Here is a 13,294-nt window from a genome sequence, read left to right as displayed (position 1 = left end):
TTTTCTTTTTATTTCAAAAACGTTCTGCGGGTGGGGCCTGCATGTCATAGACAGAGAGGGGGGGGTGGACCGGTCAGCCCAGCTGACCGAGTCAACCAGACCGGCGGGGGGGGGGGCCTGGGCCCACCCGTCAGTGGCCCAGGCGTGGCCCCGGTTCGTGCCACGTCGGCAGTGGCTGGCGGCTTGACGCCGGCGATGCCAAAACGCGGCGGAGGGCCTCGGGCCTTCGACGGGAGCACGCTACGGGGGGCCGGGGGGGGCTTGCGCGGCGCGGAGCAGCACGGGCTCGGCCCCGTGACCATTTGGTCACCGGGGGGCGCCGGCGACGAGATCCACGGCGGGGGGGGGGGAGGGATGTTCGGGTGCGGCGTGCTCGCCGGCGAGCGGCTCGGGCGAGGAGAGGAGAGAGGGAGGCCGGGAACGGCATGGCCGCGGGCGGCGCACCGCGTGACCGCGAGGGGGCGGCCGGAGCCGGCGACGGGGAGGCCAGGGGCGTCGGCGGCGTTCGGGAGGGGACTAGGGGGAGAGAGGGGACCGATGGGGGAGGGGAGTGCTCACGGGGGGGGGAGCGTGGGGTCTATGCGAGCTGCTCGGGGGCGGTCGGGGTCGACCGTTGAGGAGGAGGGCGGGGAGGCGGCCGACGGCGACGGGATCCGTCGAGGTGGGGGGGGTCGGGGACGACCCCGCGGCGGCGAGGGGGCCTTGCGCCCAGCGCGGCAGGTCGGGGAGGTGCGGACGGGGCGGCGGGGGTCGCCGGCGTCGGGGGAGGGGGGGCGACGGGATCGGGCAGCTCCCGATCCGGACGGCGCGGGGGAGGAGAAGGAGGGGATCGGGGGGGGAGAGTGAGGTGGTTTGGGTTTCCACCGACGGGGGGGGAGTGGATAAGGGAGTGGGGGGGGGGGGTTTGGGCCGGGCCAGGGGGGCTGGCCGGCTGGGCCAGGTGGGGGCTTGGCCCAGTTGGGCCAGTGGGGTTTTTTTTTATTATTTTTTTTATTTCTTTTCTTTTCTTTTATTCTTTCCTGTTTTACTTTAGTCACCTTTTATTTTAGTTTCTGTAAAATATATACATAGCATCTAATTTAGTATCTCAGTTTAGTCCACCGTCACAAAATGTCTAGTCCCCAATTAATTTAGTTTGATAATTTACTAATTAGTAAAGGCATTTAATTATTAGTTTTTATTACTGTTTTATTTATTTCAGTGCCATTAAATACTTTATAAAAATGTGGATTCTCCACCATAATTATTTATGCAATATTTGGCACATATAGAACATTTTAGTTTTAATGTTTGAAAACTTTTATTGTTTGCCTTGATTTTGAATTTTTGAATTCAGACGGGATTGAATCATCGTGAGGTTTACAACAGTAAGAGTGGTGACGTGGCATCATTAGCAGAGTTTTACTGTAGCCTAATTATCCGGGCGTCACAATTCTCCTCCACTATAAGAAATCTCGTCCCGAGATTTAAGAGGGGTCTAAGGGGGAAAGGTTTGGTTACGAAATTCTAGCGAATCTTCTTGGTCTTGGTAGCTCTTCTCGAAGAGGACGATCCATAGCATTGATGTCTTCATTCCTATGCATCAATGCATCACGATGAAGTTGTCGTCCTTTCTTCGGAGTCTTCATTGTACGTATGAAGGACAAGGGGTAACTGCGAAAAAAACGGACCTCTGAAAGGTCGACTATCTGGTTGATAACCTCGGGGATGGTGGCGGAAAGTAACTCTCGAATGGAAACTTAAGACAATATCGAGAGTAGAGTAAGTAAGTACCATGAGATGTTTCGAGCGGGTAGGCAATCGTTCGATGCCTGAAACAAAGTGTGAAACGGGTCCAGAGCAACGGTAATAAGTATTGTGTCTGATACCAGAATTGATGATCTCTCGGGAGGTGGCTCGTGAATTATATATGAGGCCACGCGTGAGGCATAGCTTTGGAAATCTAGGGTGGACAGGAGAGTCAGGTTTCGATCCTGTGGAACTGTGGGTTATGGGCCCACCATGTGGGTTAAAAGTAGCAAGGGTGCTGACATCTTGCACGGTCACGATAGTAAGGTATGTTAGAGGGTAGCTTGCCATTTATGTTGGCAACAGTGTCGGTACCAAGGGCGAGGGACAAAGAGAACCATTTTCCTGCTCGTTGAACGAGGCGGACCAATAGGCAAAGTTCTCGTCCATCGGTGGTTACCGGAATGCTATCAACAAAAGAAACAGGGTCTTACTGACACGGTTGTACAATGAGATGCTTACCTAAGCAGGGGGGTATCACTGCTCAGTTAAGTCAGATTACAAGAAAGGTTAAACAAAACAATGGAAAGGAAAATGTGTTTAAACACATATTTCAGGGGTATATCCTTCCCAAGGACAAGCAGAGCATGATAACCATGACAGGATAATAAGTAGAAAACCCGTTAGGGAAGGGGAGAGAAATTTCATGACATTACCCATACAATGATGTTTGGATAATTTGAGTAAGAAAATTTAGCATTGTGCTTCAAGTGTTCTTATTGATGATAGGAGTACCACATACATGCTTCGTAATAGCATTGACATGGTCTTTAAGCAAAGTTCGGACTTTGGACACACAAGGCATCCATCATGAACAACTCATAGAATAAGTCCTATGATTTCCTCATGAAAGAATGGTTAACCTTGCAAAAAGAAATTATAGCAGTAGGTCCTCCGGCCAGGTGTGCTGGACATGCCATCACCTTACCGGGTCATAAAAGACCAATGTTATAACTCTTGGAAATGTCCCAGCCATCATATCTGACCGAGGTTCAGATCCGATTGGTGTCAGGATACCTCTGACTTAGGAGGCCAGAGAAGAAAAGGTGCAACACAAATGACGAGATGACATTGTAAGATTCTCGGGAAATTTACTACGGAAGCGAGTTCCGAAACAAAAGCTCATCATTAAATCAAGGAGAGGAAGAGGAGGTAGATGATGAACTCAGCGACAATTCACCGAGATTTTCAAAAGATGGATTTCCACAATTATGTGTACAAGGAGATATCAATTGTCAGATCAAATGATATAATGATGTATGTTCGAGAAAAACATACACAATTAAACATTGGTTGAAAGGTGCACCCGAAATATGGGTTGGGTTGCACGACCAATGTCAGAATGGTGATTCAATAGTCAATAGCCTAAGAATGAACTTTCGACCATTAACTTCAAAAAAAATAGGGTTGCTAGAAGGAAGAATCCCAAACAACACCGTTCACTTGTTGGAATTAACACGGGGACCAAGATAGAATGGTGATGGTGAGAAGTATTTCTATGTCAAGAATTCTCAAGAGGTGAAACAAATCTCAGAACATTCTTGACATAAAGGATGGTAATACTCCAAGGTAAAGAAGAACAATTGCTGGATAGCAAGGAACTCAAGGTATAACACTAAACATGAACAAGCTTGTGTTGGTGGGAGGGCAATAAAGTGGTCGACGATAATACAATTCATCGAGGGCAAGAATGGTATGTCTCATCATGAATTCAATTGATATCCTGGATGAGCTCAGAATGTTGATGATCACGACACCTTTGTCGCGAGAGTTCATGAAGATGTAATCGATCGGTAACGACATCAAGTCAAGTAATGATGAAGTGAAAGGTTATTGGAACCAAGGGTACGACACAAACTCGAAACCAAGCTTGTTGTTCAAGGCGAAATGATATGACGATGAGGATCGACGTAAGGTTAGTTCATCGTCGAAAATTGGTGCTCCGAGAATAAGGACCAGGTAGCACAGTTAGAATCGTCACGACAATGATATAGACAAACAGGCTAGGAATGGCGTGATCGGGTACAAACTCGTACTTATAGAAGCTTACTGAAGAGTTGTTGAACCGAAGAGCGGACTCGGTTCAGTTATCGGTGTCTTTGAGTGTTCAATAACTCAGAGCCCGCGAAAAATTGGAATCGGTGGGAAGGTAGCACTTGATGAAGAACTCATAAAAAGTTATGCAGTTCCATGATAATCTCGAGATACCAGGGGGGTAATACTCAACACAAGATCAAAGTAAAGGTTGGACTGGTGTATTGATCCATAGAAGACAATTGTTTTAACTTGTCCGAGAAATGAGATCAAAGAAGAACAATCATGGTCGGAACCACGGTTGCAAAAGGCCAGATCCTAGATATAAGATGAACTTATACCAAAGGAATAATTTATTTAAGAGAAGCTTTAATGATAAGATCTACATCGTGTCCATGGGCATGAACACAAGTTCAAGGTCGACTCCCACTTCTCCAATGCATAACCTTTCATTCACTTCTCACGTTCGATGAAGATGCAGTGTTGAAATTTTATCTGGTGAAGCACCAGAAGAGTATGACTCGTGAAAACTTTCGGGTACACACGGTTTAGAGAAGGCATATGTTCAACCCATAGGGGCTTCTTAGAAACATATACCACAAGTTTCAAGAGTAAATATCACAAGCTCGAAAGTAGAGCAAGGTTGAGAAAGCAGATGATACAATTACCAAGGGCATTATGTATCCAAGGGAAGGCTCACAAGGTTATTGAATATGAAGGATGCTGACGGATAAAATCCAACAAAGGGACTTGATGGTCCACAATGGATCTGACGTGAGCATCGGTACTCAACTAGAGGAAGAAGAATGCAAGGAGATCAGATTATAGAAACAACTGACTAACTCAATTGTCAAATGCAAAGGAATTATGATTTCCAAATCAAGGGATCAGAAGCAATGCTCTGATTAAGGATGGATAAGTTGAATAGCCTTAGGGTACAATCAACAACAATTGGATTGGTCGAGAACCAATTCCAGTTAAAAGAATGGAAGCTCAGCCGGAAAGGTAATTTATAAGGATCAATGATGATTGCGTGTATTCGCAGAATATTGAGTCAACAGACTCAAAATGATAATGACAAGGAATGTCATTAAGACTACGAGACTTATGGGATTAACCATAATGCAAGCAAGCAAGAATTTCAAGAGCCAAAGGCTCCAGAGGATTTTCGGAAGATCGAATATTATTTTGAAGACTTTTGTGAAACACATGAACAACTGGGGATGAGCGGATACTCGACAAGTGCGAGAATTATCCATAGGGTATTCAGGTGACAAGGAATTGCAAGGCAGTAGGCACAAGATATTCTCGGATCAATAGAGAGAATTTTGGGGTATCTTGTAATAACAAGATCAACTGGGAATAAAAGTAAGAACGTCAAGTGTATGTATTTATCCATAGGGATATTTCGATGGTAGGGAATTGCAAAGGCAACGGGCACAAAGTCTCAAAAGAGTTTCGGCGAGTAACTTCGAAATCTTCTGGTGCAGCCAGCGATCACCTGGACTAAAGGGGCTCTCCGGGAGAAAGTATTTTCGAGAACCTAAAGTCAGATTTTAGTAAAAATCGTTTAACCCGAATAGAAGAGATGTCAGAGTCCCAGAGCATAGGTCGAGGAATAAAAGATCCTACTACCACCCAATGGCGACGTGGGCCCGTAAGGCACACAGCCAAGTTAGTAAAAGTTTTGCAATGACTAGACTCAACTTCGGCCAAGGAGTTGGAAAGGGGGATTCCTACAGGCAGTCGGCTCTGATACCAACTTGTGACGCCCCCGATTCAATCGTACACTAATCATGCACGCAAATGTGTACGATCAAGATCAGGGACTCACGGGAAGATATCACAACACAACTCTACAAATAAAATAAGTCATACAAGCATCATAATACAAGCCAGGGGCCTCGAGGGCTCGAATACAAGTGCTCGATCATAGACGAGTCAGCGGAAGCAACAATATCTGAGTACAGACATAAGTTAAACAAGTTGCCATAAGATGGCTAGCACAAACTGGGATACAGATCGAAAGAGGCGCAGGCCTCCTGCCTGGGATCCTCCTAACTACTCCTGGTCGTCGTCGTCAGCCTGCACGTAGTAGTAGGCACCTCCGGTGTAGTAGGGGTCGTCGTCGACGGTGACGTCTGGCTCCTGGACTCCAGCATCTGGTCGCGACAACCAGAAAGAAAGGAAAGGGGAAAAAGGGGGGAGAAAGCAACCGTGAGTACTCATCCAAAGTACTCGCAAGCAAGGAACTACACTACATATGCATGGGTATATGTGTAAGGAGGCCATATCAGTGGACTGAACTGCAGAATGCCAGAATAAGAGGGGGATAGCTAATCCTGTCGAAGACTACGCTTCTGGCAGCCTCCGTCTTGCAGCATGTAGAAGAGAGTAGATTGAAGTCCTCCAAGTAGCATCTCCAAGTAGCATATCCAGGTAGCATCTCCAAGCGCATCTCCAGTCGCATCGCATAGCATAATCCTACCCGGCGATCCTCTCCTCGTCGCCCTGCGGAAAAGCGATCACCGGGTTGTCTGTGGAACTTGGAAGGGTGTGTTTTATTAAGTATCCGGTTCTAGTTGTCATAAGGTCAAGGTACAACTCCAAGTCGTCCTGTTACCGAAGATCACGGCTATTCGAATAGATTAACTTCCCTGCAGGGGTGCACCACATAACCCAACACGCTCGATCCCATTTGGCCGGACACACTTTCCTGGGTCATGCCCGGCCGCGGAAGATCAACACGTCGCAGCCCCACCTAGGCACAACAGAGAGGCCAGCACGCCGGTCTAAACCTAAGCGCACAGGGGTCTGGGCCCATCGCCCATAGCACACCTGCACGTTGCGAGGGCGGCCGAAAGCAGACCTAGCCTAGTGGCGTTCCAGTCCAATTCGGCGCGCGCCGCTCCGTCGCTGACGTCTGAAGTGCTTCGGCTGATACCACGACGTCGGGATACCCATAACTACTCCCACGTAGATGGTTAGTGCGTATAGGCTCGTAGCCGACTCAGATCAAATACCAAGATCTCGTTAAGCGTGTTAAGTATCCGCGAACGCCGAACAGGGTCAGGCCCACCTGTCTCCTAGGTGGTCTCAACCTGCCCTGTCGCTCCGCCACAAAGTAACAGTCGGGGGCCGTCGGGAACTCAGGCCCACCACTACCTGGATGGAGCCACCTGCCCCTTCAGCCCCCATCTCCAAACAGTATCACCAGTAATGTAACAGTGTAAAGTATATAGTATATGCCCGTGATCACCTCCCGAAGTGATCACAGCCCAGTAGTATAGCATGGCAGACGGACAAGAGTGTAGGGTCACTGATGGAACACTAGCATCCTATACTAAGCATTTAGGATTGCAGGTAAGGTATCAATGACTGTAGCAGCAATGACAGGCTATGCATCAGAATAGGATTAACGGAAAGCAGTAACATGCTACACTACTCTAATGCAAGCAGTATAGAGAAGAGTAGGCGATATCTGGTGATCAAGGGGGGGGGCTTGCCTGGTTGCTCTGGCAAGAGAGAGGGTCGTCAACTCCGTAGTCGAACTGGTCAGCAGCAGCGTCGGTCTCGTAGTCTACCGAAGAGAAGAGGGGGAAGAAACAATAAATACAGTGCAAACATAAGCAAGACGACGCAAGACATGACAAAGAGCGGTGCTAGGTGTGTTCTAACGCGGTATGGGGTGATGCTGGCGAAGGGGGAAATCGTCCGGGAAAGTATTCCCGGTGTTCCGTGTTTTCGGGCAGAGGAGCCGGAGGGGGAAAGTTGCGAGTTTGATATGTTAGGGGTGTGTGGCGGACGAACGGGTTGCGTATCCGGATTCGTCTCGTCGTTCTGAGCAACTTTCATGTTGAAAATATTTTAATCCGAGTTACGGATTAAAAGATATGATTTTTAAAAGATTTTAACAATTTTGGAATTTAATTATTTATTTAATTAATTCGAAAAATGTATTTATGACGTCAGCATGATGTCATGCTGACGTCAGCAGTCAACAGGGGTTGACTGAGTCAACCCTGACAGGTGGGTCCCGTTCGTCATACACTGTTAACTAATTAACCTAATTAAGTTTAATTAACAGTAGTTAATTAGGTTAATTAGTTATTAGGTTAATTAATCGGGATTAATTAGATTAATTATTTACTTAATTAATTAATTAATTAATTAATTAATTAGTTTTATTCATTTTTATTTACATTTATTTAAATTTCATTTTCCTTTTCTTTTTATTTCAAAAACGTTCTGCGGGTGGGGCCTGCATGTCATAGACAGAGAGGGGGGGTGGACCGGTCAGCCCAGCTGACCGAGTCAACCAGACCGGCGGGGGGGGGGCCCTGGGCCCACCAGTCAGTGGCCCAGGCGTGGCCCCGGTTCGTGCCACGTCGGCAGTGGCTGGCGGCTTGACGCCGGCGATGCCAAAACGCGGCGGAGGGCCTCGGGCCTTCGACGGGAGCACGCTACGGGGGGCCGGGGGGGGCTTGCGCGGCGCGGAGCAGCACGGGCTCGGCCCCGTGACCATTTGGTCACCGGGGGGCGCCGGCGATGAGATCCACGGCGGGGGGGGGGGAGGGATGTTCGGGTGCGGCGTGCTCGCCGGCGAGCGGCTCGGGCGAGGAGAGGAGAGAGGGAGGCCGGGAACGGCATGGCCGCGGGCGGCGCACCGCGTGACCGCGAGGGGGCGGCCGGAGCCGGCGACGGGGAGGCCAGGGGCGTCGGCGGCGTTCGGGAGGGGACTAGGGGGAGAGAGGGGACCGATGGGGGAGGGGAGTGCTCACGGGGGGGGGGAGCGTGGGGTCTATGCGAGCTGCTCGGGGGCGGTCGGGGTCGACCGTTGAGGAGGAGGGCGGGGAGGCGGCCGACGGCGACGGGATCCGTCGAGGTGGGGGGGTCGGGGACGACCCCGCGGCGGCGAGGGGGCCTTGCGCCCAGCGCGGCAGGTCGGGGAGGTGCGGACGGGGCGGCGGGGGTCGCCGGCGTCGGGGGGGGGGGGCGACGGGATCGGGCAGCTCCCGATCCGGACGGCGCGGGGGAGGAGAAGGAGGGGATCGGGGGGGAGAGTGAGGTGGTTAGGGTTTCCACCGACGGGGGGGGGGGGAGTGGATAAGGGAGTGGGGGGGGGTTTTGGGCCGGGCCAGGGGGGCTGGCCGGCTGGGCCAGGTGGGGGCTTGGCCCAGTTGGGCCAGTGGGGTTTTTTTTTTTATTTTTTTTATTTCTTTTCTTTTCTTTTATTCTTTCCTGTTTTACTTTAGTCACCTTTTATTTTAGTTTCTGTAAAATATATACATAGCATCTAATTTAGTATCTCAGTTTAGTCCACCGTCACAAAATGTCTAGTCCCCAATTAATTTAGTTTGATAATTTACTAATTAGTAAAGGCATTTAATTATTAGTTTTTATTACTGTTTTATTTATTTCAGTGCCATTAAATACTTTATAAAAATGTGGATTCTCCACCATAATTATTTATGCAATATTTGGCACATATAGAACATTTTAGTTTTAATGTTTGATAACTTTTATTGTTTGCCTTGATTTTGAATTTTTGAATTCAGACGGGATTGAATCATCGTGAGGTTTACAACAGTAAGAGTGGTGACGTGGCATCATTAGCAGAGTTTTACTGTAGCCTAATTATCCGGGCGTCACAATGTATGAGGCTCACTCTCAAGAGCTCGAATGGTCAACTCACATGAAGTGGAAGTCGACACGAAGTCCAAGTATCCTACACATGCACACAACAAAACAAAGAGCTTATGCGCATGGTAGATAAACACATCATCAATCATGATGGTTCTTTTCTCTTGCACATAACCATTAGAAGCACAAGTGCATGAATAATATGATGCAACAAGGCGATATTCATGGCACTAGGTATATGGTGCAAAGAAGGAAGACAAGCATGATTCACAAGAAATATGTCAAAATCTCCAATCATATGTGAGAATGCTATTGGGGCAATCTCATGAGCAAGACGAGAATCATTGTTGCACTCAATACATGGAAAATCATCTAGCATGAGAGAGGCAACACATGGAGATATATGACAAGAAGCAATATGAATCATGTGCAAAGCATAAAAATGGTTGTCACAACCGCATGAAATGAGCAAGTATGAATCATGGGTGATGCAACATGAGCAAGCATAGAGATCAAGTCGTGCAAACTAGTGGAGCGAAGATGCAACACACTAGAGTAAATCATGGCAATCATGTCATGTGAGCAAATAGTAGATATAGACGATGCACATGACATATCGCGAGCACAAGCACAAAGCAAGATGAAAGTATCATCATACGAATGGGACACAAAGCAAGCATGGCAATAACAAGAGATATCTCCACCAAGCTTGCAAATACACATAAAAGTACTAGAATCAATCATCATGTGTAATGCAAAGCATGGGTCACAAATGCATGGCAAAGGCATGGTAATGAGCATATCATGCAAAGTGAACATGGCAAGATGGGCATATAATATGTAATGGACAACAACCCATAGCCAAGTGAGGGGCATGTAGTAGTAATGCGCGAAGTCTTTGCGCGAAGAGAGCGGTGGGAAAGACAATCCATGAGATCCCAAATCATCGTTGCTCTCTAGAGCTCGTTTTGTCAACTCGTGGGATTGTGAGGTTGACAAGTATTCATAGGTACCTACACAAAAGAGACACAAACCAAAGAAATTGTGCGCGTGGTAAATGTACACATCATCTATCATGATGTGTATGTGCACGTTAGAGTTAGCACAAGATAAGCATCGCTCAAAGAAATTTGATGCATGGTATAAGAACATGCCATCCATCATGAAAGAATAGTTATTATGTATAACACGATGGGGACACAAATTGAGCATACAAATATATGGTACATCAATATCATGTTCATGCATGGGGAGCATATTGTGCACACAATTATTGGGATCATGCAAAGGATGGGATGGATCAAAATCTCCTAACATGTATGAGGAAACTATGGGGGTCTCCTCATGAACAACATTGGAAACATCATATGGAGAAAATGGACAACATCCAAAACAATGCATATCCGAAGCTAGGTGGGCATGGCACGGCATATGAGATAAATGATGCGAAGGGAGCATATCAATATCATCACAAGAAAAACAAATGCCAATAACCATGGGCTTGTCATCTATGCCATATGTGCAAATTGGGTTTATTTTAATGGCATATGCATAGTCACTATGAAGAGATTGCAAATAAGACATATGGTTGATCTCATGCATAGCATATGACAAGTCAAGCGGATTATCAAACATGATGTGACCAAGGGAATTGTCACAAGAAATCCTATGTAACATGGCATCACAACTAATAGACTCCACATGAGAATCATCATACTCATCATAAATGGGCAAGAATCATCACATGAGGAAGTCACACTAGCATGAATCATGGAAATAGGTGGATCAACATCATGCAAGCAAGCAATGTCAAGAATGTCCACTAGTGGGACTAGCGCATCACCGTCACCTTTGTTACCTTTGTCATTCCACTCATGTGGTGTAGGTGAGGTGGGAAAGACCAAATGGTGGTCATTTTCATCTTGATGGAACCATGTGGGGGGTGCATCATATTCCACCATGGCCTCGTCTTGTACAAAGGAAGGACGAAGTCGTCGAGGATCGGCGCGTCATCATAAATGGTACCTAGCACCAAATGAGAAGACACGATAGAGGTAGAGGTCAAGTTGTTAGAAATGCAAATGGCCTCACGAGACCTATCAACTATCACACTCTCTCTATGTGGTGGTTCACTCACTCCCTCAAAATAGGTGCACTCAAAGTCGCATATGGTGGAGTCACTCATCTCACTCAAGTGGTGGGGGTTGTGGCTCTCCTCACATGGGAATTGGGGCAACTCGTCATATATGGGGCTAGTGGTGAAGTCACTCTCACTCTCAATATGGTGGCAAAAGTCACTCAAGTCATCATACATCGCCGTGGTCGAAGAAAGAATCCCATGCTCAACCATCTCGTCGTCGTCGCCGTGGATGAAGGCCGAAGATGGCACATCATCACTCTCCTCCATGGCCGAAGGGAAAATCCCATGCTCAATCATCTCGTCATCGTCGTCGTGGATGAAGGCCGAAGATGGCACATCATCGCTCTTGCCTCCAAAGATGAAAGCATCATCCTTGCTCGCCACCTTGTCGCTCGCCTCCAAAGCTTGGTCCTTGAGGGTCTCCATAGTCGTACTCGTCGCCGCACCGTCTTGAAAAAGAGTCGAAGTAGACTCGGCATCATCAATGCCACAAAGAGGGATGGCGGTGAAGTCGAACTTGGGAGCATCATCTTGGAGCTCGTTGGGCTTGGACATCTTGGTGGTACTATCCTCATGCTCGTTCGTAGAGCTTGGTCGCTGCGAAGTGTGCTTGGGGTGGAGAAGCATTGGCCTTCATGAGTTCTTGTTCCGCCTTGACAGCACCAATGTAGTAGTCGTCGAGGGACTTGTAGTTCTCGAGGAAGATAGTCTTGGAGATGTCGTTGTTCAACCCCATCATGAAGTGGAACTTCATCGAAATGGGGTCGTCCACGCCGGCTCGTCACAAGGCAATCTTCATCTCCTTGAAGTACTTGACGATGGACTTGGATCCTTGGATGGTGTTCTCCAATTGGCGTCGAAGTTGTTCCGTGTAGGTTGGAGGCACGAACTCTCCCGCAAAGCTCTCTTCGTCTTGGGCCAACTCATCTCGTAGATCTCCGAAGGTGTGTGAAGCCACCATGTCGATGCGTAGTCGTGGAAGTTTCTTGTGGCGCACTTCACTTGATCTTCGGGACGAACTTGATGTAGCTTGAGGTAGTCATCCATCAAGCGCTCCCACTAGAGATACTCCTCGGGTTCTTGAGTCCCATAGAAAGGAATCTCGTGGTTGGTGTCGAGGTCGTAGTAGCTCATGGAAGTCAAGGACTTGAGCTTGGGGAGCTTCTCTTGAGCGTAGTCTTGGGGTGCTTGTTGGCGAAGATGTCGTATGTCCGTAGGCAAAGATGCCTTTAAGTCGCTTGGCGAAGATGCCAAGGGAGATGATGAAGTATTTGAGCGGTTATTGGTGTAGAGCTCTTGACCTTCACGTTCTTGTTGGTGATGGTGTCGATGCCGATGTGATCTTGCCGGAGATGGTAGCTCGGAAGCATGTGCTCTTGAGCGTCTTCTCGAAGATGAGGAAGATTGCTTGTAGGACTTGATGAGGGATTTGATCTCCTCCATTTGAGCTTGCATCTTGGCGTCGGAGTTGTTGTTTGTGGCATCGAACTCGTCGTTGTTGTTGTAGACTGAAGGTGAAAGCCTTGCCTATCCATCACAAGACTCGAGTAGAGGTGAGTAGGAAATAAGATAAACAATACCAAGTTATCTTTTCCCAAAGTTGAGGATGTATCTCGCTTCACTCAATGTGAAATGAAAGAATAGTGGAATTGGTACCGGACTTGTTCACTCACACCTATCAAGTAAAGC

The sequence above is a fragment of the Triticum aestivum genome, chromosome 1B, assembly GCF_018294505.1.
Source record: "Triticum aestivum cultivar Chinese Spring chromosome 1B, IWGSC CS RefSeq v2.1, whole genome shotgun sequence".
Lineage (NCBI taxonomy): Eukaryota > Viridiplantae > Streptophyta > Magnoliopsida > Poales > Poaceae > Triticum > Triticum aestivum.
Note: the sequence above shows the minus strand (reverse complement) of the source record.